At 41.7% G+C, this 23,593-nt stretch overlaps 1 long non-coding RNA gene across 10 annotated transcripts in view; it reads right to left on the bottom strand.

Annotated features, from left to right (window-relative positions):
- LOC122541929 (uncharacterized) overlaps nucleotides 1-23,593 on the bottom strand; it is a 159,705-nt gene that overhangs the window by 13,018 nt on the left and 123,094 nt on the right. For 3 of the 10 annotated variants that reach the window (XR_015754233.1, XR_015754238.1, XR_015754230.1), the window contains exons 1-3: nucleotides 22,261-22,813; nucleotides 18,460-18,549; nucleotides 3,122-3,261 (exon numbers count right to left, since the gene is read on the bottom strand). This is a non-coding gene — a long non-coding RNA (uncharacterized LOC122541929). The other 7 variants (XR_015754232.1, XR_015754235.1, XR_015754237.1 and 4 more) reach the window with 7 other exon arrangements.

Here is a 23,593-nt window from a genome sequence, read left to right as displayed (position 1 = left end):
AAACGTAGGGTTACAGGGATAGGGGGTACACTGCCTGTCTGCTCTGTAATCTACCAGTAATATAACAGCAGTGACTACACTTCAATAAACAACCCATTGGCTCTAACCCCACTTTGTGACATCCAGAGGTCTCATGAAAAGGCATTATAGAAATGTAAATCTTCCTTTCTCTTGTTCCCTGGTCACTGGGCAACCTTAATACCTCTAGCTATTCTTCTGTGAGATGAAGTTTCTAATGAACCAAGAAGCCTCTGTTTCAGCAAAAGAGGTTCTTTTGACTCAGCTAAGGATACTCTGTACCATTCGGGGAGTCTGCAGAATGCATCCAGTGTCACCGGTAACAGCTGTTTCATTGAAACTGACATCTGGCGCAGCATTTTGAGAAAGTTGACCTCAAATCATTCATTCTAGTTCCCACTCACGTGGATCATGAATGCAAAAGGATCAGTTTGGGAAAACATAGAAACTTTGAAACAAACAGGTTTTGGTGCCAAGTTGACGGAACGCAGTGTTTCAGAGATTATCAGCAGGAAATGATGCAGCAAATCAGTGCTAGAATACGACCAAATTTCCTATTTGGTTGCAATTGGCAAAATCTGGCTCAAATTGCAACGAAAATTGAGTTTGTTCCCCTTTCAACAAGTTTCTGCACATTTGCATGTTGGTAACCAACAAGACCATCATGAACCAGTAACTATGAAAACAATGAACCAGCTCTCAATAACATGCCCATTATTCTTACAGTGTCATATAAAACAAAGAATATTTCAAATTAAGATTTAGTGATGTAGTTAAGATTGGTAACTGGTTGCAGTTTGATTACTAAAGCTGGAAATGGAGTTTTTGCAAAAAATAAGTGTGTTTAACTAGAGTGACTAGCACTTTATCGTGAAAGTGTTATTTTAAACTTAAAAAGAGTTTAGCTGTCAATATAGAACCATTTCTTGGTGATATTGATGTACCATGCTGCTCACAGAGCAGTTTAATCCCAGTATAAGCAGGAAATGGATCTGAATTTATATTCAAACTCCTTTTAAATCATTTAAATCAGCTGTAGTGGATGGACATTATCCGCACGCCTGACGCAAGACCTCCAAGACAAACTCAGGGTTTCATCATGGCACGTGGCTACCAGGAGGACAGAGAGGTTTCTTCAAGGATAACTTCACAAGCCTCTTTGAAAAAACTGCAATATCCCTTCCAAGTCAGGAGAATCTCGAGCCCAACAAATTTAAATGGAAAGCATGATGCATTCAAGTGGAATAAATTGGACAAAACAATATTGAGAGAATTTCAATTTTGGAAAATAGACAAAATACTCGGCATCTGTGGGGAGAGAAAGAGAGTTATGTGCTTGGGCTGTTAGCGTTTCATTCGAACTGGGAGAAATCATAGGTACGACAGGTTTCTCGCTGCTTCAGAAAAGGCAGACAACATCCTCAAAGATCCTCCCACTCTGTTTGTAACCTCTTCCAATCTCTTCTGTCAGGCAGAAGATACAAAAGCTTAAACACAAATACCGACAGGTTCAAGAGCAGCTTCTTCCGCTGTGATATTAGGCAGATTGAATTGAATTGAATTTATTGTCACGTGTACTGAGGCACAGTGAAAAGCTTTGTCTTGCGAGCAACACAGGCAGATCACAGAGTTAAGTAGCGTAGACAAGTAAACAATAGTTAAACAGCAGCAAAAACAAAAACCCAGGTACAGGCGAATGTTAAGAGTTTGTGAATCCATTCAGTATTCTAACAACAGTAGGGTAGAAGCTGTTACAAAACCGGCTGGTGTGTGTGTTCAGGCTTCTGTACCTTTTCCCCGATGGTAGAGGTTGTAGAAAAGCATTGCCAGGGTGGGATGGATCTTTGAGAATATTGGCGGCCTTTCCTGGGCAGCAGGCCTGGTAGATGGGTTCTATAGATGGGAGGTTGGCCTTTGTGATTGTCCGGGCCAAGTTCATCACTCTCTCTAACCATCTCCAATCTTGAATGGTACAGTTGCCATATCAGGTGGTGATACATTCAGACAGAATGCTCTCAATGGTGCATCTATAAAAGTTGGTAAGGGTATTCATGCCAAATTTCTTCAGCTGCCTGAGGAAGAAGAGACATTGTTAGGCCTTTGTAGCCAGTGCATCCACATGAAGAGTCCAAGAAAGCTTGTTGTGGATGACCACTCCCAGGAGCTTGACACGCTCCATTCGTTCCGCCTCTGTGTTGTTAATGTGTAGGGGGGCATGAGTAACATCCTGCCAAAAGTCAATAATCAGTTCCTTGATTTTGCTGGCATTGAGAGCTAGGTTGTTCTCAGTGCACCATTTTTCCAGGTCTTCCATCTTCCGTCTGTAGTCTGTTTTCTCGCATCTGAGATTCAACCGTCATCAGCAAATCTGGTATGAATCTGGTGAGTGGACCTCTCAAGTTTCAAACCTAATGTTGATGTTGCTATTTATGTAGCTTCTTTGCAGCTGCATCATCGTATTTCTCACTCTGTTCTATCACCCTGTGATATTTGTATAGTGTATTCTACCGACACTGCACACAAAACAAAACTTTTCACTGTAACTAGGTACGCATAACATGATAAATCAAATCCGATTTCATCCAAGTACAGAGGCAGAGAAAGTGGACAAGGGTGGAAAGAGCATAAGGGAAGGTCTGTGATCAGATAGAGACAGGAAGAAACTGAAATGACAAAAACAAGCAAGAAAGCAGAAGATAGCTCTGGAGGGCAGAGGAAGAATGGATGTCAGAAGAAAATGAGTATTTATTGCTGTGTCTGAGTCTGGAAGGATCTTAAATGGTTAATGCAGCACCCATTGTGGAGATGTCAATTAGCACCCAATATGAGACTAAGGTAGAATCTCACTGGGGAGCAGACCAAAGATTCGGCCCTTCCAAAAGACTCTGCAATTGTGTAGAACATATTCCTATAAATCAGAAAAAGTCGCAGAAATGCAATAAACCGCATCTTGCTTACTTCGTGGGATTTACCTCATTAGACCAGAAAGTAGCTAATTTCATACACAATGAACTACTAAAGGACCAACACACTCAGAAGATGGGGGTAGCAGCATTTTATATATAAACCAAAATTGTTTATGCAATATATTTCTCAGACTTACTGCTTTCATTTCAGATATTCAGTGTTCACAGAATACTGCTGTGGCTGAAGATGTTTACTCTGTTCTTTGCTTGACAAAGCCACTGGAAGCAGAGATGAGGAATAATTAAGTCGCATGTGACACCGAAGCTAATCATAAACCTAGAGTCAGGAGAATGAGAAAAAGAGGCAACATCAGAAAGACACAAAAAAAGTACAAGTCAGGTATCAGAGGACAACAACTTCCCAGACTGAGGCTCTAGGACCCCTGAGGTTTTGAGTGTCGTTCCTCAAGTTAGGTTTTATTTTTCTTTCTCACGCCTTATAAAGGTTCTTTCTGAATTACGTTCATCTCTCTATCTCTCTCTCTCTCTCTCTCAGCAATCCCAAGGAGTCAAACATTTGATGAAGAATGGATAAAAATTACTTTTTTATCCAACACTTCTTTTCTTGAGAGTTTGTAATCATCACTTTCATAGGACTATGTCTAACCCCTCCTGCTGGCTCATCCTGAGAGGAATTACTGCTGAACAGATTTGTAACCTCAGTCCAGATTAATTTATTTATTCCCAGGTCTATTCTCTGCGGCATTATAAATAGACAGGCAGTTACATGCCGTGATTTGCATTTTAATAGCAAATCACGGAAATAAATCCCCAGACACATTTTGTTTTGAAGGCCAAATGAAAACAAGATCAGTCCCTAATACGTTGAGCAAATGTATTGTAATTTATTAAGCCCCGCAGTAGCAGTTCAGCTGTGCTGAATCAAACTACAACTGACACCTACAACTCATGACAGAAATGGGAAAGTAAAGACTCGGCAGAAAGGAAATCGTTTGCAGACCATAAAATCAGGAGTCACTCCCACATAGCTCAAAATTGCCAAGTAAACTAATGAATTAGTCAAGGCAATTGGAGTGAAGGTCTATATTCTATCCCTGCGCGTCATCTCAATTAAACCGATAATAATCCTATTAGCACAATTAGTTTACAGCAGCAGAACAAGCAGTTCTGAATTATTAAGACTTAATCAAAGAATTAAACTTTACAAATTTCTCATTAGGCATTGGCTTGGAATGTTGTATCTAATTCTAGGCACCATACTGTAGGGAGGATGTGCTCTTGTGATACATTGCTGCTGTCTCCTTCGGACCCTAAAGGCCCGGATTCAAGTCTCACCTGCTCCCGGGATGTGTCTGAATAGGTCAATTAAAACATCTATCCTAGGAAGGACGTCAAGACATTGCAGAGGGTCCATTTACTAGAGTGGTGGTGGTGGTACCATGGATGAGGGATTTTAATTATGAAGAGCATTGGGGTTGTTCTCCTTGGAACAAAGAAGGTGAAGGCATTTTAATAAGGGTGTACAAACACTGGGGGAGGGGGGAGGGGGGGGGGGGGGTTGGTAGATAGGAAGGAACTGTTTCTGGACACAGATTTAAGGTAAGAGAAACAAATTCAGATTTTTTTTCACTCAGTGAGACATTGCAATTTGGAACATGAAAGGGCAGTAGAAGCAAATTTAATTAGATTTTTAAAGAGACTTATCTGAGTGGAAAAGTCTTGCAGGGGTTTGAGGAGAGAGCATGAGAGGAATGGCTTGGATATAAACAGCCTGCACAAGCACAATGGGCCGATTGGTCTCCTGCTGTGCGGTTTGAGTCTATCTCTGATTGCATAAACCTGAAAGGCTGTGTGAAATCTCCATCACTAATGGAGTAACTACAGATTTACAGTTACCACCATCGTTCTTACCAGACAACGGCTGAACACCCTCAATTCTGCAATTCTACCAGAGGTGTTAACTTGCTTAAATGGATTTATACTTCCATTAAGAGTGTGCTAAGAGGAATCTGATACATGTGTTAGCAGCTATATTAAGTACTGGCAAGGAACTTTGACAAATGTGCTTTAAAAAATGCTTTCTAAGATTATTGGCCTTAATGACTGTCCATTTTCAGGATTCTAGATAGTGATTGTGAATTGTAATCCAGGTCAATCAATCTTGCAATTATATCAATCATGTGTTCAAGTCCCACTTGTGTACTTGAGTGCATCAGTGAGGTGACCATTCCAATGCAGTTAGGGGAGTGCTACACTTCCAATGAGATATTAAAGCAAGGCCCTAACTACCTGCCTAAGTGCATTTAAAAGGCATTTTATGAAGAAGATTTGGCCAACACTCTTGCCTCAACCTATCAAAACATTTATAAAAATTGCTTATGACTCATTTCCTGTTTGTAGTCTTGCTGTGCAGAGTCAGAAGTCACATGGCACGAGGTTATACTCCAACAGTTTTATTTGAAATCACAAGCTTTCTGAGCACTACCCCTTCATTAGATGAACAAAGCTTGTGATTACAAATAAACCTGTCAGACTATAACCCAGTGTCATGTGACTTCTGACTTCATCCACCCCGTCCAACACCAGCACCTCCAGATCACCGCTGTGCAGATATCACTCAATGTATTTGCCTAATTGTGCTTCAGAATAAAAAAAACTGATGACTGGAAAAGTACTCCCCAAATGCAAGTTGTTTTGTTTCTTTATGTTGTTATGATGTGTTCTGCCTCTTTGCAAATACAGGTTGTTGTTTGACAGCTGGGTTACCTTGTGAGATTGGCTTTGTTATTCAGTCACAGGGTTTGAGCATCTCTGGCTGAGATAGCATGTGTTGCCCATCCCGAATTACTCTGCAGGAGCTGGTGAGAAGGCACATTCTTGAACCACTGTTGATCATAGGGTATAGGTACATCCACAATGCTGTTAGGATGGTGAGTGGCTTGGAGGGGAATTTGTAAGGGGTGGTGTTCCCAAGTATTTGCTGCCCTTGTCCTTCTAGATGGAAGTTGTCATTGGTTTGGAAGGTGCTGTCTAAGGAGCCCTACTGTATTCTATAGACAGTACATTTTGCTGGCTTCAGTTGGTACATGTGATGCCAATGAAACGAGTTGCTTTGTCTTGGGTGGTGTTGAGCTTCAAGTGTTGCTGGAGCTGCAGTCACCCAGGCAAGTGGGGAGTACTCCATTACACTCCTGACTGAAACTTGCAAATGCACTGGGAAGACAGAAGGGAGTTACTGGGCAAAAAACAAGAACAAAGAAAACAAAGGAACAGGCCCTTCAGCCCTCCAAGGCTGCGTCAATCCAGATCCTCTATCTAAACCTGTCGTCTATTTTCCAAGGATCTGTATCCCTCTGCCCCCTGCCCATTCATGTATCTGTCTAGATACATCTTAAATGACACTATCGTGCCCACCTCTACCACCTCCACTGGCAACACGTTCCACCACCCTCTTTGTAAAGTACTTTCCACGCATATTTCCTTTAAATGTTTCCCCTCTCATCCTGAACTCATGACCCCTAGTAACTGAGTCCCTCACTCAGGGAAAAAGCTTCTTGCTATCCACCCTGTCTATACCTCAAACAGGTCCCCCCTCTCAACCTCTGTCTTTCTAATGAAAATAATCCTAATCTACACAACCTCTCTTCATAGCTAGCACCCTCCATACCATACCAGGCAACATCCTGGTGAACCTCCTCTTCACCATCTCCAAAGCATCCACATCCTTTTGGTAATGTGGTGACCAGAACTGTACGCAGTGTTCAAAATGTGGTTGAACTAAAGTCTTATACAACTGTAGCATCAACCACCAACCGCTGGACTCAATACCCCGTCTGATGAAGGAGAGCATGCCGTATGCCTTCTTGACCACTCTATCGACCTGTGCTGTAACCTTCTGGGAACAATGGACCTGAACACCCAGGTCTCTCTGTACATCAATATTCCCCAGGGCTTTTCCATTTTACTGTATAGTTTGCTCTGGAACTGGATCTTCCAAAATGCAGCACCTCACATTTGCTTGGATTGAACGCAATCTACCAAATATCATTTGGAGGATCAAAGAAATCTTGGAGGGCTTTGTGGCTGCAGGTGGTAACCAAGATAAGGAGGATAGAGGAAATGGAGGAATATGAGAATTTTAAAATTAAGTTACTAATTAACTCGGAATTACTGGTCAGTTGCTAGGAATTCTAAACCCGGTAACTCACTTCTGTATTCCTACTGCTTTTGCACCATCTGCAAGGTACAGTGAAGAGTATAATGGAATACCAACACTGCCTCCCATCCCCCCCCCCCCCCCCCCCCCCCCCAGCCTTGCCTGAATGAGTTCCAACAACACTTAAAGCTCAACATCATCCAGGATTAAGTATGTCAGTGAGCATACTTAGGGGACAAGACCTACCATACAATAAGATACAGGTGTGATAACTTTGGCCAACTGCAAGTTTACAGAGGGTAGAATATGGGAGGCCAGCCAGGACTGCACTGGCATAGTCATATTTTGAAACAATGAAAGTACTGGTGAAGGGTAATGACAGCAGATGAGCTTAGAGATGGGTGCAGAGGGGTGACATTAGAAGGGTGGAAGTTTGAGCTCTATGTAATGTCATCTCAAGGTCAAAGACCACACCAAGGTTTCGGACAGAATGGCAAGGGAGAGATAGCAGCAACAACAAGGGGTGACCATTCTGTACTCAGAACCATCTCTGTGTGTGTATCTCGAGTAGTTTCAGACCAGGACAGTGTTTTACCCTTTTCCTAATTCATTCACAGCCATGATTTTGGAAGTTGCTGCTATAGATGGCCCTCAGAGGTCTGTGCAGAAAACAAAGAAAATGAAAGGGAACGCAAAACACATAAAAACAGAAATTGCTGGAGAAACTCAGCAGGTCTGGCAGCATGTGTGGAGAGAGAAACAGAGTCAATGTTTTGAGCTCATTACGACTGTTCTTCAGAAGTTGCTCACCCTGACCTTCTCAAGGTCAGTTCAGGAGTGGGTCACAAATATTGGCCTTACTCTATTCAGCAAGTGAATAAAAATAAACTATTTTCACTGCTTTCATCAGAGTGCAGTGTTCTATATTAGGATAGCACTGAATGTAATATTATCTTAATTCCCCTTTCTATCGGGAAATGCATTGTAACCTGGGGAAAAAAGAAACATGAATGTTGATTTCAACAAGTAAAATGCTATCAACTCCATGGAGAGTCAATTATTTTGGATAAACATTTTCTGAGAATTTATGAATTCATTGAACCATACAACGGTACAACAGAAGGAGGCCATTTGGCCCATTTAATCCATGCCTTCTCTTTTGGAGGCCTTCTTGTTAGTCCCACTCTTTCTCCCGTGTCGGCACACCTATTTACACCAGGTATTTATTGAAATCTGCTTTGAGGTCTACTCGTGAATCAGTATCAACCATTTTAAAAGGCCGTGCACTCCAAATCTGAAATATTTTGTCAACCTTATCCTCAGGGGACAAAGTGTTATTGAGGTCCATAAGGTGCTAAAGGGGATTGACAAAGTAAATGCACAGAGGATGTTCCCCCATGTGGGGCAATCTAGAACGAGAGGTTTCGGATAACGAAGAGCAGATTTAAAACAGGGATGAGGAGAAATTACTTCTCTCAAAGGACCATGAATCTGTGGAACTCACTGCTCCAGAACGCTGGGACATTGAGTAAATTGAAGGAGGAGAGAGACAGCTTTTTCATTAGTAATGAGCTGAAGAGTTATGGAGAGCAGGCAGGAAAGTGAAATCAGCCATGATGGTATTAGATGGCAGAGCAGGCTTGAGGGGCTGAATGGCCTCCTCCTGCTCCTGCTTCTTAGATTCTTATGTTTAAGGTTGAAGTATGCGTCCCCTGTACCAGATCTCCAAATATTGGCTGAAACTGCAGTACGTATGGAGGAGTGCCACACTGTCAGATTTCATGGACATCACTTGAGAAGCAAACTTGGGTCCCTTATGGACCCTCTTATGGTGCATCGGTAGTGTCCCTACCCTTGGACCAGAAGGCCTAGGCTCAGGTCCCATCTGCTCCAGTCGTGTGCAATAACAGCTCTGAACAGGTTGATTAGCAAAATTGGTTGAATAAAAGATAGATTTTTTCTTAATTGCAATGAAAGACAGCAGGGTTGATACAGGTAGACAATCCTTTATCCAAAATCCTGAAATCCGAAAAGTTCAAAGGTTTATTTGTGAAGTTTTTTTTCACATTAACAAGGTTGTTTGGCATTCAAACAGTTCATCCAAGTCAATGCGTGTCACTCATATGTGACGTGGGGGGGCGTGGCCCAGCACTGGCAGGCCTCAATTCTGTTTCAAGGCCCCATTTTACTTAGTGAGTGTGCTCCTCTGGTAAGATTTTTAAAAAATTTCACCATCAAACTGTCACTTATTCTGAAATTCGAAAGATTCTGAATTCCGAAAACCAGCTGGTCCCGAGCATGTTGGATAAAGAATTGTGCTCCTGTATGTGTGGAAGAAGACTCCAGTGCTGGTATTACAAAAGGAAGTGGATAATGTGGCAAAATGTGTGGGACAATGAAGAAGATATGGGGGAATGGAGTATGGAAGGGTTAGCATGGGGATGATGGGCTAAATAGCCTCTGATTCTGTGCACTAATCATTCTATAAATGCACAGACGTGTTTTCTTCGTCCTACCCCATCCTACAAAAGGTTAATAAAAGGATCTTCAGTTTTGCTGTGTTGTCTCCTCAGTGATTAAAGGTTCAAGCTGAATAAAAGAATATTATTAAGGAGGAGTGCAGCCTCTCATCATTTAGACACATAGACTGTATATTTAGTTTGACAAAACTACTGATAAATTGTTGATTGCATTTCACTACCAAGGAACTTCATTCAGATTGCATTTAGTCTGTAAATTTCAGATTAACTACTGGCTATAAAGTCACTGAGCGTTGACAGCAAACAGAATCTGCCAGCTCTCAATAGACAGTAATTTATCAATGTGATGTCAGAATAATAGTCCAGTACACCAAATCTGTTTCACATCGCAAAATGCCTTTTTTTGAGGCCATTATCTGTTCATTGTGCAAATATTTCTCCAAATTAAAAACAAACACTTCACCCTTCTTCGACAAAAATAGAAATTGCTGAAAAAGCCCTGCAGGTCTGGCAGCTTCTGTGGAGAGAAATCAGAGTTAATGTTTCAGGTTGAGTGACCCTTCCTCATCCTTTTTATCACAGTTTCCCCAACACGCCTCTTGAAACGTGTTCCATTTTAACCAGTTGCTTTTCAAATTATATTTTCCTGGATTTTGTAGGCTGTGTGGTGATGTAATCACTTTCTGCCACTTCCTACAGCTCAGGTAAAGTATAGAACAAAGTCAGGTTAGCATTGAGTCAGATATCTAGAAGTTTAGTAACAGCTAGTATGGGACACTGATATGATATCTCAGAAATATATCTATAGTCTGGGTTATGAGTTTGCTTACTGTTATATTGCATTCAGAGTTAATTGACAAGGAGAAAGTGAGGACCGCAGATGTTGGAGATTAGAGTTGAAAAGTGTGGTGCTGGAAAAGCGCAGTAGATCAGGCAGCATCTGAGGAGCAGGAGGGTCGATATTTACGGCATAAGCCCTTCATCAGGACTGACCGACTAGTTGCTTACTCACAGACATGCCAATTAATGAATGTAAAGAGAATAAGATGGAGATCTTTTAGACTACAGCATTCCATATTGTGACACCACCGAACTGTCTTAATATCTCAGTGCCTTTCCGAGATTTGTGTAATAATTGAATACGTGGAACAGTTCTCATAGTAATATGGGAACTATAAGAGGCCATTTGACCCCTCAAACCTATCCTGTCATTCATTCGTGTCAGGGCTGATCGGCTTCCACCTCTCTTGGCTCCACATCCTTCAACACTGTTTCTTAACAACTATCAACATGTGTCAGATTTGACAGAGATTCATTCAGCCAGCAGTACCTGCTTCCTGTGTGGGAGTTCCATGTTTTCACCAATCATTGTGGGAAGATTCTTGGTTCCCAGAACCCTCCACTAGACCCCCAAAACATGTCGTCGCCAGAGGCTGACTATGACTGATTTCAACATGTTCGCGGAGCTGGGACATCTGCCCCAAAAACAATGAGTATTCCTACAGCTGGCCAATCTAAGAGGAAAAGTTTCAGTGAGCTTCTGTCAGGGGTAGATGATCAGAACTGAAGAAGGGTCATTGGACTGAAACATTGACTTTCTATCCTCAGATTCTGCCAGGCCTACTGAGTTTCCTCATGATTATGAGGATGACACACACACCCAGGCCATTCAGCCCAACTGGGACCTGCTAGCATAAGATCAAGAAGCTTCCCTGCACTCTCTCTCTAATGGCTGTGGATGCTGGAGATTAAGTAAAACGGATTCTTGGCAGTGTGGAGGTGTAGAGTGTTCAAGTCAAAGTTGGCACCCAATTGGGGAGGGTTGTTAAGAAAGCATATGGCGTTTTGGCTTTCATTAACGCGGGGATCGAGTTTAAGAGTTGCAAGATTTTGCTGCAGCTCTACAAGTCCCTGGTGAGACCACACTTGGAATATTGTGTCCAGTTCTGGTCACCCTACTATAGGAAAGATACAGAGAGGGTGAAAAGATGGTTTACCAGTATGTGGCCTTGACTGGAGGGCTTACCTTATGAAGAGAGGTTGACTCAGCTCGGACTTTTCTCTCTGGTGAGAAGGAGAAAGAGAGGTGACCTGATCGAGATATACAAGGTAATGAGAGGCATGGATAGAGTCAACAGCCAGAGAATTTTCCCCAGGGTAGGATTGACTGGCACGAGGGGTCATAGTTTTAAGATATTAAGAAGATACAGAGGGTATGTCAGAGGAAGGTTCTTTACGCAGAGAGTTGTGAATACATGGAATGCGTTGCCAGTGGTGGTGGTGGAAGCAGAGTCATTGGGGACATTTAAGTGACTGCTGGACATGCACATGGAGAGCAGTGAGTTGAGGGGTGCTTAGGTTGAGTTATTTTATTTTACATTAGGATTAATCCGCGGCACAACATCATGGGGCAAAAAGCCTGTTCTGTGCTGTACTTTTCTAAGTTCTATGTTCTATTGTATCTTCTACCTTACACAGCCATTGCAAATGAGGAGAATAGAATTGAACATAAAGTATATCAGGAAATAGTTTTAAAAAGTAATGAAAATTTGTAAAAATGAAGAATAAGATTTTTCCTTTATTCATTCTGCCGATGTGGGCATTAGAATCTAAGTCAGATTTCTTGTCAAAATTGCCCAGAGGGCATCTAAGAGTCAGCTGCGTCACTGTATGTGCTGCAGTCACATGTAGGCAGATGGGATAAGGTTGGCAGTTTCCTTTCCCAAAGGGTATTAGTGAACCAGATGGGGTTTTCTCCTTACTGTTTCAGAGTCAGATTAGACCTTTCGCTCCTGATTTAATAATGATTTTTTAATTCCACCAGGATTTGAACCCAGGCTCCCAGAACATTATCTATGACTCGAGATTAACAGGGCTAGCAATTGCATCACTAGTCCATCACCTCCCCTTAGAAAAAGATAGCAACAAAGATAAAGTCAAACACAATAAACTTTACAAACTCAGGCTACACAAATCCAAGACACCCACTGTGACTAAATTCATAGAAATTCACTTGCAGTTTTACGTCACAAAATCAACAATACATCATGGTAACTTTGTTTTTCCAACATAAATATTTCATGATCAGGACTCTCTGGCTCAATTTCCAGCCCTTTCACTGAAAGTTGCAGTTTGTTTTTTCTGAAACAAAGTGTTTAACTCTCAAAAGGTTCCTCTCATCCCTCAAAAGTCATTTTCAACATTTCACTAAATTCTGACATCTCTCCATCTGCATCACAAGATGCAACAACCTGAATTTGGACATCACCTTTGACATTGTGAAACATGCCAAGGTCCTTCAGGAAATTTGGTGATCCATCAAAATTTACCCTGGAGCAACAGAAGGAGATAGTAGGACCAACTGGTCAAAGCAGGAAGTTTTAGAGAGTGCCTTAATGAAGGAGGGATAGAGGTGGCGAGCTTTCACCAGGAAATCCCAGGACTCAGGCAGCTGAAGGCACTGTCACCAATGGTGCAACAATTAAAATTGGAGATGCGTATGAGGGCAGACCTGGAAGATCAGAGATCCTAAAGAAGGTTGCTGGACTGAAGGCGATTACATAGATGGTCGGAGGTGGTATCATGAAGGGAGTGGAACAGCAAGATGAGAATTTTAAAATCCAAGGAGACCAGGAGTCAACACAGATCAGTGAGCAAACCTGCATGATGGCTGGCCAGCACTTGGTGCAGATTAGGATACTGGCACCAGAGATTGGATGAGTTCAAGTCCAAACTGGTATAATACGACATCATTTCCCCTTCCCAGAGAAAAACAACTGGGCAACAATTAGTCCCATTCTGTAAGTAGATTGCTCTATTAATTCCTAAAATTTCAGACTTTTAAAACATGACTTCAGACCATTTATGTACAAGAAAAGCAATCAAACATCCACTGTAATTCATTCAGTATCCCAACATATAAACAGTCTCTGTTGCACCTGCTGTATCCAAGTACATTAATCACTGTTAATGGGTGGCATGTATATACCAGATTCTGTTTTTTATAAAGTGTTCCTCAGGGCTTTCATGGAAATGTACTTCCACAACTGAAGACATTCAATTGAAACCGTCAAGTTTATCAAATAAAAAAAACGCATTGTTCAAGGGACTGAGAAAATTAAATGCTAAATTTCAACGTTATCAAAGGAAATTTATCAAAACGACCTGCTCTCGTATCACCTATTCACATTCTTGATAAATGATTCAAAGTAATTTATACAAAATGAGTTATTTTTAAGTTCAGTTACTATTGTAGCAATAATTTGCATTTAAAAAATATACTTTTACACAGCACACCGTGCCAAGGTTCTGTATTCGAATATTATCAAGCAATACCTGCCATTGAGCCGTAAACGAGATATGAGGGCGAGTGAGATTAGATTACCTACAGTGTGGAAACAGGCCCTTCCGCCCAACAAGTCCACACCGACCCTCCGAAGAATAACCCACCCAGACCCATTTCCCTCTGACTAATGCACCTAACACTATGGGCAATTTAGCGTGGCCAATTCACCTGACCTGAACATCTTTGGACTGTGAGAGGAAACCGGAGCACCCGGAGGAAACGGGGAGAGTGTGCAAACTCCACAGAGACAGTGGCCCAAGGCTGGAATTGACCCTGGGTCCCTGGCGCTGTGAAGCAGCAGTACTAACCACTGAGCCACTGTGCCACCCCGTGAGCAAAAGCTCAAAGAGTCAGATCGTTAAAAAAAACGCTCAAAGAAAGAGAAAGGCAGAAATATTTAAGGAACATAGCACCAAGGGTGTCCGAGTGATGTGATGGAAATCAGGCATTGAGAACAGGTTATTTTTGAAGAAATGCAGAGAATAGAAGAATAGTGAGGCTGAGGGGGAGCATACACAGGTGATCAGGTGGGTTTGAGGTCACTGAAGTATTGAATATTAGACAAACTGGGATGCACACTGTCCGGATCAGGCAGCCAGAAATGACTGACTTGATGTTGTGCTGGAACATGGAAGCCATTTCAGAAGGTGACCAACCTTTCTAGGAAAGGAATCAGGAAAGGTCCCAAATTCTCATCCATATCCATTCTATCAACCTAATGTCTTTCTTCTTGTTGGGGAAATGAAATTACTTGGGCTGACAAGTGGCAAATAACATTTGTGCCACACAAGTTCCAGAGAATGACCATCTCGAACAGACAACAAATCTAACCATTGCCCCTTGCCACTTAATGAATTACTATCACTGAATCCCCCACTTTCAATGTCCTGGGGATTACCATTGACCAGAAACTGAACTCAACTCACCATATTAACATAATGGCTAGAGCAGGGCAGAGATTAGGAATCCTGCAGCTAGTAACTCACCTCCTGACTCCCTAAAGCCTGTGCACCATCTACAAGGCGAAAGGCAGGAGTGTGATGGAATACTCTCCACTTGCCTGGACAAGTGCAAATTTTCCTCCAAACCACTCACCATCTCGACTTGGAAATATATCACCATTCCTTCAGTGTCACTGGTTTCAAAATCCTGGAATTCCCTCCCTCATGGAAGTTTGGGAGCATTCAAAGTCAGAAGTCACATGACCTCAGGTTATAGTCCAACAGGTTTCTTTAATTTCACAAGCTTTTAGAGCGCTGCTCCTCCTGTTGGATTATAACCTGGTGTTGTGTGACTTCTGACTTCATCCACCCCAGTCCAACACTGGCTCCTCCGCATTATGACCTGCACCTAAAATTATGCAGCAGTTCAGGAAGGCTCACTGCTACCTTTTTAAGGGTAATTAGGAATGGGCAATAAATGCTGACCCAACCAGAGACTAGTAGGTCCCATTAGCAATTACAAAAAAAAATCCACAATGATCTCATCCATAAATGGAACCATGAACTTTGACTCCTGTGTCAAAAGCAGTTTGTCCCCAAAAGGGAATCAGAGCCAGTCTGGTTCCTGGACCCTGTGATGGTCAAGTCTATACATCCAGCTTGAGGTTGCTGATCTTGGAGACACAGCGAACATAGAAAATCGGTGCAGGGGTAGGCCAATCGGCCCTTTGAGCCTACCCTACCAATATGATAATGGCTGATCATCCAACTCAGTGCCAAGTTTGCACTTTCTCCCCTTTGGTCCTTTTGGCCCCAAGAATTGAGCAGAGTCCTCATGGACATGTCTCTCCCTAAGCAGCTACATTTTCACAGATCTTAGCAGAAGAACAGAGCCATACAGGTGCATGGGTCAGCTACACAGTGCAAGACTCACTAAGTACTTTGAAAGGGCACCTTTACCTTTTCACCATAATGCTAATCCTAAATTTGATGGATTTGTCTGGGAGAAGGACATAAAGAGTTACAGCTTTCAGTTGTGGGAGCATCAGAGAAGGTAGCCAAGATGGTCACCTGAGATGGTGGTGGTCGAGTGAATGATGGGGTTGGGATGGAACGGAAGACAGAGCAAGATGAGGCCAGAGTCCAGATGGAATTAGGTAGTGACGATGGACTTCAATACAGCTGGAGTAGTGACTGACAGGAGGGAATAGAGAAGGGTCATCACCCCAGATACAACAGAAGCAGCTTAAAGAAGAGAAAGAAATCAAATGTTGCAAAATCAAGGCAGCTAGTGGGAGTTCAGATACAAATCAAGCACAATCTAATAGGATAGCAGAACCTGGTCAAGGGACTGAATGGTCTCCCCCTTTATGCTTTTCTGCCCCATGTGTCAGTGATAACTTTAGGTTGTATTTTTAGTGACAGTGGTTTTAAACCATCGCTGCACTAATTAGGATCCTTTTACCCACATGAAAATGGCTGCTCTTTTCTATTTCTGGAAGCTCTATCCATTTAAAGATTAACTGCTCAGATTGTAGTTAATCACATGGCTTCATATGGCAGTCATGTGTGGAGCTGCACTAAATTTAAATCGAGAATTTCTTCCTCATCCAAGGAGCTTGGCTTTCAGATACATCAGAGGAACAAGTCAGTGTGACAAAGGCAAACACACTTTTTTTTAACTCCTATAATTAGCTTTGAATCTTTCATGGTGATCATTGATTTCCAACAAGATGTGGTAGGAACTAAAAGAGTGCTCTCTGCTGGCCGGGTATTAGAAGACAAACTATTTACACTATAGAACGGTAGCAGCATTTTAAAGATTCTATTGAATCACTACTTAATCATTTAGGCATGTCCCGGAACTTGCATTTCTGCTTGGTTTCACTTTGTAGGCATTTAAGTTGCTGCAACACAGACAATGCAGGAAATGTGAAACTAACAGATTGTGTTCTGATGGATTCCACATAGATGTAAATAAAAGGAGTAAACCAAATGAAGAAGGATCCCCAGACGTCTGGATGTGATGACTATATCAACGTGACAGCAAAGGGTTCCATTGTTTAGCAATTTTTAATTATTTTCATTTGGTATATGAATAGGAAGGGTTTGGAGGGATATGGGCTGGGTTTTGGCAGGTGGGACTAGACTGGGTTAGGATATCTGGTCGGCATGGACGGGTTGAACCGAAGGGTCTGTTTCCATGCTGTACATCTCTATGACTCTATGACTCTAAAAATTCATTTGTGGGGTGTAGAGACTGTTGAAAAGGTCCAATATTTGTTGCCCAGCCCCGACTACTGAGGGGCTGACTAGGGCCACATCAGAGGTTAAGAGTCAACTATATTATGGTGAGTTGACAATTTTTTCTGAAACCTTATATTGAAAGAATTAGATCAGATTTGAATGGAAGGATGCCTTAAAGGTTAATCATTGATGTATGATAATAAAAAGATAAAGATAAGGAGGCGGAGGAATTCAAAAAAAGGAAAATAGAGATGAATGTCCAATTAAAATATTTTTAACACAGAGAACATTTTACGTTTCTGTGACGAAGTGTTAAATTCTTGGTGAAAACTGTGATAGTTCAAATGATTAAAGACTATAATATAAACTATAATTGATTCTATTCCAAGCATTTTATGGGCAAGAGGAGACATTAAAGGTTGAAAGATCGAATAGTTGGCAAATGATTTGAGTGGCTCCTAGCAGTAGGTGTTTTCTTACATTCTTTTCAGTCAGCTGGACATTTTTGACCAGTTTCAATTTTTGCTTATTCACTCACGGAATGAGAGCATCACTGACCAGACCAGCATTTATTGCCCATTCCTAATTGCCCAGAGGGCAGTTATGCATCAATAACTTTGCTGGAGTCATATTTAGGCCAGATCAGATGAAGTTGGCAGGTTCCTTCCCTAAAGGTCATTAACGAACCAACAACAGATTCCTGGTCATCATCAGACTCTTAGTGCCAAATTTTTTAAATTCAATTCAAATTTCACCATCTGCAAAGCCAGGATTCGAACCTGTGGCCCCAGAACATTACCTGCATATCTGGATTACTACCACTAGGCCATCATCTCCCCCTAAATCCCCCTCCAAGTACCATATAGGAGATAGGGGTTCCATTCCTACACAGTGTGTGTATTTTTTCAGTGTCTGATGTTGACCGTCACAGTGGTTGGAGAAAAGGGTCAAGCTGCCAACGAGGGCACTAAGAAAGCAGTGATGACAGAAATCTAGGAAAGAAGGCTACACCATCTACACCTACAAAGTCATCAGGCATGTCCACCCCATCACCAGCATCTCTCCAAGACCATGGCCATCAAGAACTTGTTTGTTAACGATATTTCTGAGCATATTGCAGGAGAGGTGCTTCCCACCTGGCCCATTACAACAAGAGCATCATCAGCTCCCAGGACATCCAGACTACTGTGTCCCTGCTGCCGCCCAAGGAGCTGACCCAACACACCATGTCAGAAGGCACAAAGATGGGCACCAAGTACACCAGCTCCAAATAAAATACCACATTGTGCTGCAAAAAACAGTAGGAGTCACACATGGTGAGCAGAGGATAGTTTGTCATACTTACTGATTATGAGCATCACTATTCTTAGGGAAATCACGGTTTGCAATTTAATGCTTCACATGTGCCAAGACTTGTCAGTTTACCTCCTTCCTGCTGGGAAAGAAGGAAAAAGTTGAGAGAGTAAGAGAAACACAGTGATGGGGGAAAGGAAGTAAATACATTTATCTGACATGCTCATACACTAGAATGTACCAAATCTCTTTAATGGCCAATCTACATCTATTATCACAGCTTTTGTAGGGTCTCCATTTATACAAAAGGACAAGACACAGTTTGTTTCTCCCCCAGCGAAACCTGGGGATCTGAGGAAATTGGGAATGAAAGAGAAAAGGTAAAGGGAGCAGGTTTGGGAGACAGGGAGAACAAAAGGTTAGTGTTTGAAGAAACAGCCAGCCACAAATGGTCGAGCATTCAGGTTCGGAAATGCAGGAAACCAGTGTGTGAGAAATAAGGGCATCCACAACAGCGGACAGCTGCCAAGTCAGGGAGCTTCATCCAGTATAGGTCACCCAAGGAGAAAATCTCCAAAGTTTCTCCTGACATTCAAATGATGAAATCCAGAAACATTGAACCTTACAACCGACATTAATCATCTTTGACAAGTTACCTTTAATGATTTCAGCTGCAGAAACCATTGTGTTTTGTCCACCCATTTAATCTCCTCCACTGATGCTTATCTTTGCAAACATTTCTTGCTGGCTAATGCACAACCACACACACACACACACACACACAGAATTCCACTCGTTCATCCCTCCTGCTCCCACTGACCTTCGTTCCTACCAAAGGCTCCTGACCTGATTCTGCAGGCTTCTCCAGCCCTGCATCTCAACTCATCTCCTGAATTATTCCAAACCATGTACTCTCACCACTTCCCACCATCCCACACGCAGTGGCAGGGGCAGAATCTCTGGATTTCTGGCTCAGTTCTTCCCTAGCCTCATCTGTGTCATTACCAAATATTTCAATCTTGCATCCTGCCACCTAACCTCAGTCTTCGACCCTTTTGATGGTGTTGTGAAAGGGCATGTCCTAAAAGGTTGGAGACTGTATTCACCCAATATGACTGTGTCATTCAGACAGGGGTCAGGGGAAAAGGGTCAGATATATATTCACTGGTTCTTAATAATCATAGTAATTATGTGTAAGTAGTTAATATAACTATTTTAATCAACCCGCTACAACACACCCACACGGCAGTTGGGACTTGAAACCAAAGCTTCTGACCTTTGAGGTAGAAATTTATCCACTGTGCCCAAAGTCTCTGTGATGTGCCAGTATAAATATTTCGACTCAACCTTTTTTACTGGTATTATGATACACCTCTAGAACAGGTTGGAGTTGAACCCATGCGTCAATCCCTTATAAGTAGCCAGTGTAACTTGTATCCAACGTGGACATGCAATGAGCCACAGCATGTATAGGATAACTGTTGTTAAAGTTCACTGTGGGTTAATCCCTTCCACTGTGAAAAAACCAGGCTGTTAGATCCTGTTTGAAAGGATTTGTGGTTGCACTCTCGACAAACAATAGTGTTTAATATTAGTTCTGCAGGGCACAGAACACCTATTGCACGGTCAATTCGAGTCGTCATTTCTGTACCTCACTTGGGAAACTTTCACTTCAATTATAGGAGCCGCATAAGTCATCATAAAATAGATGACGTTTCCATAATTATGTTTAGAATTGAGTTCAACCAACACAGCACTGTATATATTCACAGTAAGTGGTTGTTCTTACACTGAGGGAGTGCTGCATTGTCAGAGGCAACTGTCTTTCAGAAGAGCGATTAAACCAAAGCTTGGGTAGATGTAATGGCATTATTTCAGGAAAATTAGGATTGGCCGGTCCAGTGTCCTGGCCAATATGTACTCTATAATCAACATAGTGACAAAAGATTCTGGAGTACTGTGCCCAGTTCTGGTCACCCAGTTACTGGAAGGATGTTACTAAGCTGGAGAGAGTTCAGCAGAGACTTACCAGGATGTTGCTGGGTATAGAAGGTTTGAGTTATAAAGAAAGGCTGGATAGGCTGGGACTTCTTTCACTGGAGTGTAGGAGGTTGAGATGCGACCTTACAGAGGTTTATAAAATCATGAGGGATGTAGCTAGTGTTCATGGTAGTTATCTTTTCCCCAGGGTGAAGAATTTCAAGACTGGGAGGAATGGGGGCACATTTTTTAATATGAGAGGACAGAGACTGAAAGTAGACATGAGGGGCAAAGTTTTCATACAGAGGGTTGTTGGCGTGTGGAATGAACTTCCTGAGGAAGTATGAATGTGGGTACAATTACAACTTCTAAAAAACCTTTTGGAAGGATATGGGCCAGGAGCAGGCAAGGGGGACGAGTTTAGTTAGGGATTACACTAACTCAATGACCTTATGATCAAATTGCTATTTGTGGGATCTTGCTGGATACAAATTGGTTGTTTCAATGTCAACATTCTAACAAGTGACTAGACTTCGAAAATTCTTCATTGGCTGTAAAACACAAAGGGAGGTCATGTGCTCATGAAAGGCACAATATAAATGTAAATCTTCCTTCCTCTGAAGATATAAACTTGATCCTTATTCTGTAGAGACCAGCTCAAGGTTATTGGAATACAGTTCCTCTCAGAAAGTTGTGAAAATGTTAAATTTGCATGTTTCTGGGCAAACAATCTCATGCCGTCCTCCTTGTATGGATGATGTGAATGAGATGATTCCATCTTATTTTAGTCGTGTCAAGAGTACAAGGAATAATATTAAATTTCTCTCAATGTATCACACTTCAGAACAGGTCACCAGCCTGAGAATTAGTTCTCTTTCTAAGTATATGAAATTTGAATTAATATCAGTAATATTCCCTGCCATTGCTCACTCTATCCTGATCCATCCATGTTGACGCTACAGTCAAGAAAGCACACCAAATGCTTTGATTTCCTCAGAAGGCTAAGGAAATTCAACGTGATCACAATGACTCTTCCCAGTTTTTATGGGTGCACCATAGAAAGCATTCTATCCGATGTATAAAAGCTTGGTATGGCAACTGCCCTTCCTGAGCCTGCAACAAATTACAGAGAGTTGTGAACACAGCCCAGTCCATCTCGGAAACCAGCCTTCCATCCATTGACTCCATATACACTTCCTGCTGCCACTGGAAAACAGCCAATATCATCAAATACCCCTCCCAGCCCGTTATACTCTCTTCCACCCTCTTCCATCAGGCAGAAGATACAAACATTTGGAAACACGTACCAACAGATTCAAGAACAGCTTCTTCCCCACTGTTATCAGACTTATGAATGGACCTCTGATATAATAGATCTTTCTCTGCACCTTTTCTGTAGCTGTAACACTATATTCTGAATGCTGTTCTGTTACTCTGATGTATTTATATAAGGTATGATTTGTTTGGTCAGCACGTAAAACAATATTTTTCATTGTATGTCAGAACGTGACAGTAATAAATAAAAAAAGTCAAATCAGAGTATTTCACAGGAAAGAATGGTATAGGATTCTATGGAGCAACAATGCAATCTAATGGGCACAGTTTGCAACAACCAGTTTTCACGGGGAATTCCCACTGTGACTGATTACATTGGTATTTTAATATTTAATGTCAACAGATAAAAAACAGGCCAAAACATCTTGATAACAGAAAGCAAAGTTTACCATCATGGAAACCAAAAATTAATAAATATAAGATACTTGCATACACGGATTGCATGAAACAAGGATACCGACAAGAAACTCAGTATGAAATATGCACAAAGATTTCCTATAATTCCCATTTCATTTCTTCACTTCTACATTGTACTTACCATACCATGGACAAAGTTTGATTTTGTATAATCGACTACCATCTGCAGCCCTGGTTAAGTTGGTGATTTACACGCTATATCAGAAGAAGGCAGCTTGCAGTTTAGTGTGTGTCCACTTTAAAATTCATGGGTGAGCGAATTGCTTTGTGGCTTTGACTAACATCAGGAACCTAAAGCTGAACTTTGGCAGTCATTGACTGGATGGATGAAATAATTACCAAGTATTTACAGACCATTCAGCCAAAGTGATGCTGTGTTTCAGCTCACACAAGTCTCATCTGACCTCTCATTGTCTCAACACATCAGCATATTCTCCTAATCCTTTTAGTCTCATTTGCTTCCTCTGCATCACATCAATTACACTCACCTCGACCATTCCTTATGGTAGTGAGTCCAACAAGTCAGTCTTTGAGTAGTGATGTTTCACCTACATTCCTAATTGGATTTATCACATTGCAATATTAATATGAGAATTCTCAATAAGAAAGCAATGTTATTCACAGAATATAGAATTTCTCCCAGTGTATCTCTACACATGTTTAAAATACATCTTGGAATTACCTTAAATATACAATAAAGAATTTCCTAACTTGTGTTGGGGTATGTGTCCATTTAAACTTCTTCACCTAAATCTTCCAGTTTATGCTTCGATTCCTTTCTCCCGGATATGACTATTTAGTTTCACTTTAAACATGGCTACAATTTTCTCTTCATCTATTCCTTGTGATACTGTTTTCCATATTCTTATATTCTCAGACATTTTTCCTAATCCAGGAGATTTATTGGTGGCCAGCGCATGGCCCCAAGTTTTGTACTCGCCCACAAGTGAAAACACTTTCTTCAAATCTACACTCGCACAGCCTTTCACAGTCTTAAAGCCCTCTAATAGGTTGTCCCTCTACCTTCTCCATTTGAGAGAACAGGAGCCTGTGGATTGTTGAGTCTTTCCTGATTGCTGCACCCCTTCAGATCAGGTGTCATCCTCCTGAAGAATGTTTTGCATGGATTCACTGACATTTGTAGGTCAGCTGTCTGCAGTGGAGGTGATATGAAGGAAGCAGTCGCTATTATCCCATGATAGCAGAAGTTAAGACGAATGGTTAGCGTTAGTGAAAAGCCAAATGAGCTATTCACTAAGCTCTTGCTAAGCAGCTCAGGGATCACGCTACCGAATGCACAGCATCACATCTCGCTCAATTGACGGCACAGCTCATTTAGGTCCAGGGATAAATCACGTCCCACCCCCATTCTATGCAGCATGCAGAGAGTGAGAATTTGAATATAACTGAGCTTATCCTGCAGCAGTTAAGACTCCAAACCAGATCAGTACATG

Source organism: Chiloscyllium plagiosum, unplaced genomic scaffold, assembly GCF_037043375.1.
Source record: "Chiloscyllium plagiosum isolate Xiang-an unplaced genomic scaffold, Cpla_swu_hap1 HiC_scaffold_43, whole genome shotgun sequence".
In the NCBI taxonomy this organism is placed as follows: Eukaryota; Metazoa; Chordata; class Chondrichthyes; order Orectolobiformes; family Hemiscylliidae; genus Chiloscyllium; species Chiloscyllium plagiosum.
The sequence above is the reverse complement of the archived record's forward strand: the minus strand, read 5'-3'. Positions and strand labels throughout refer to the sequence as shown.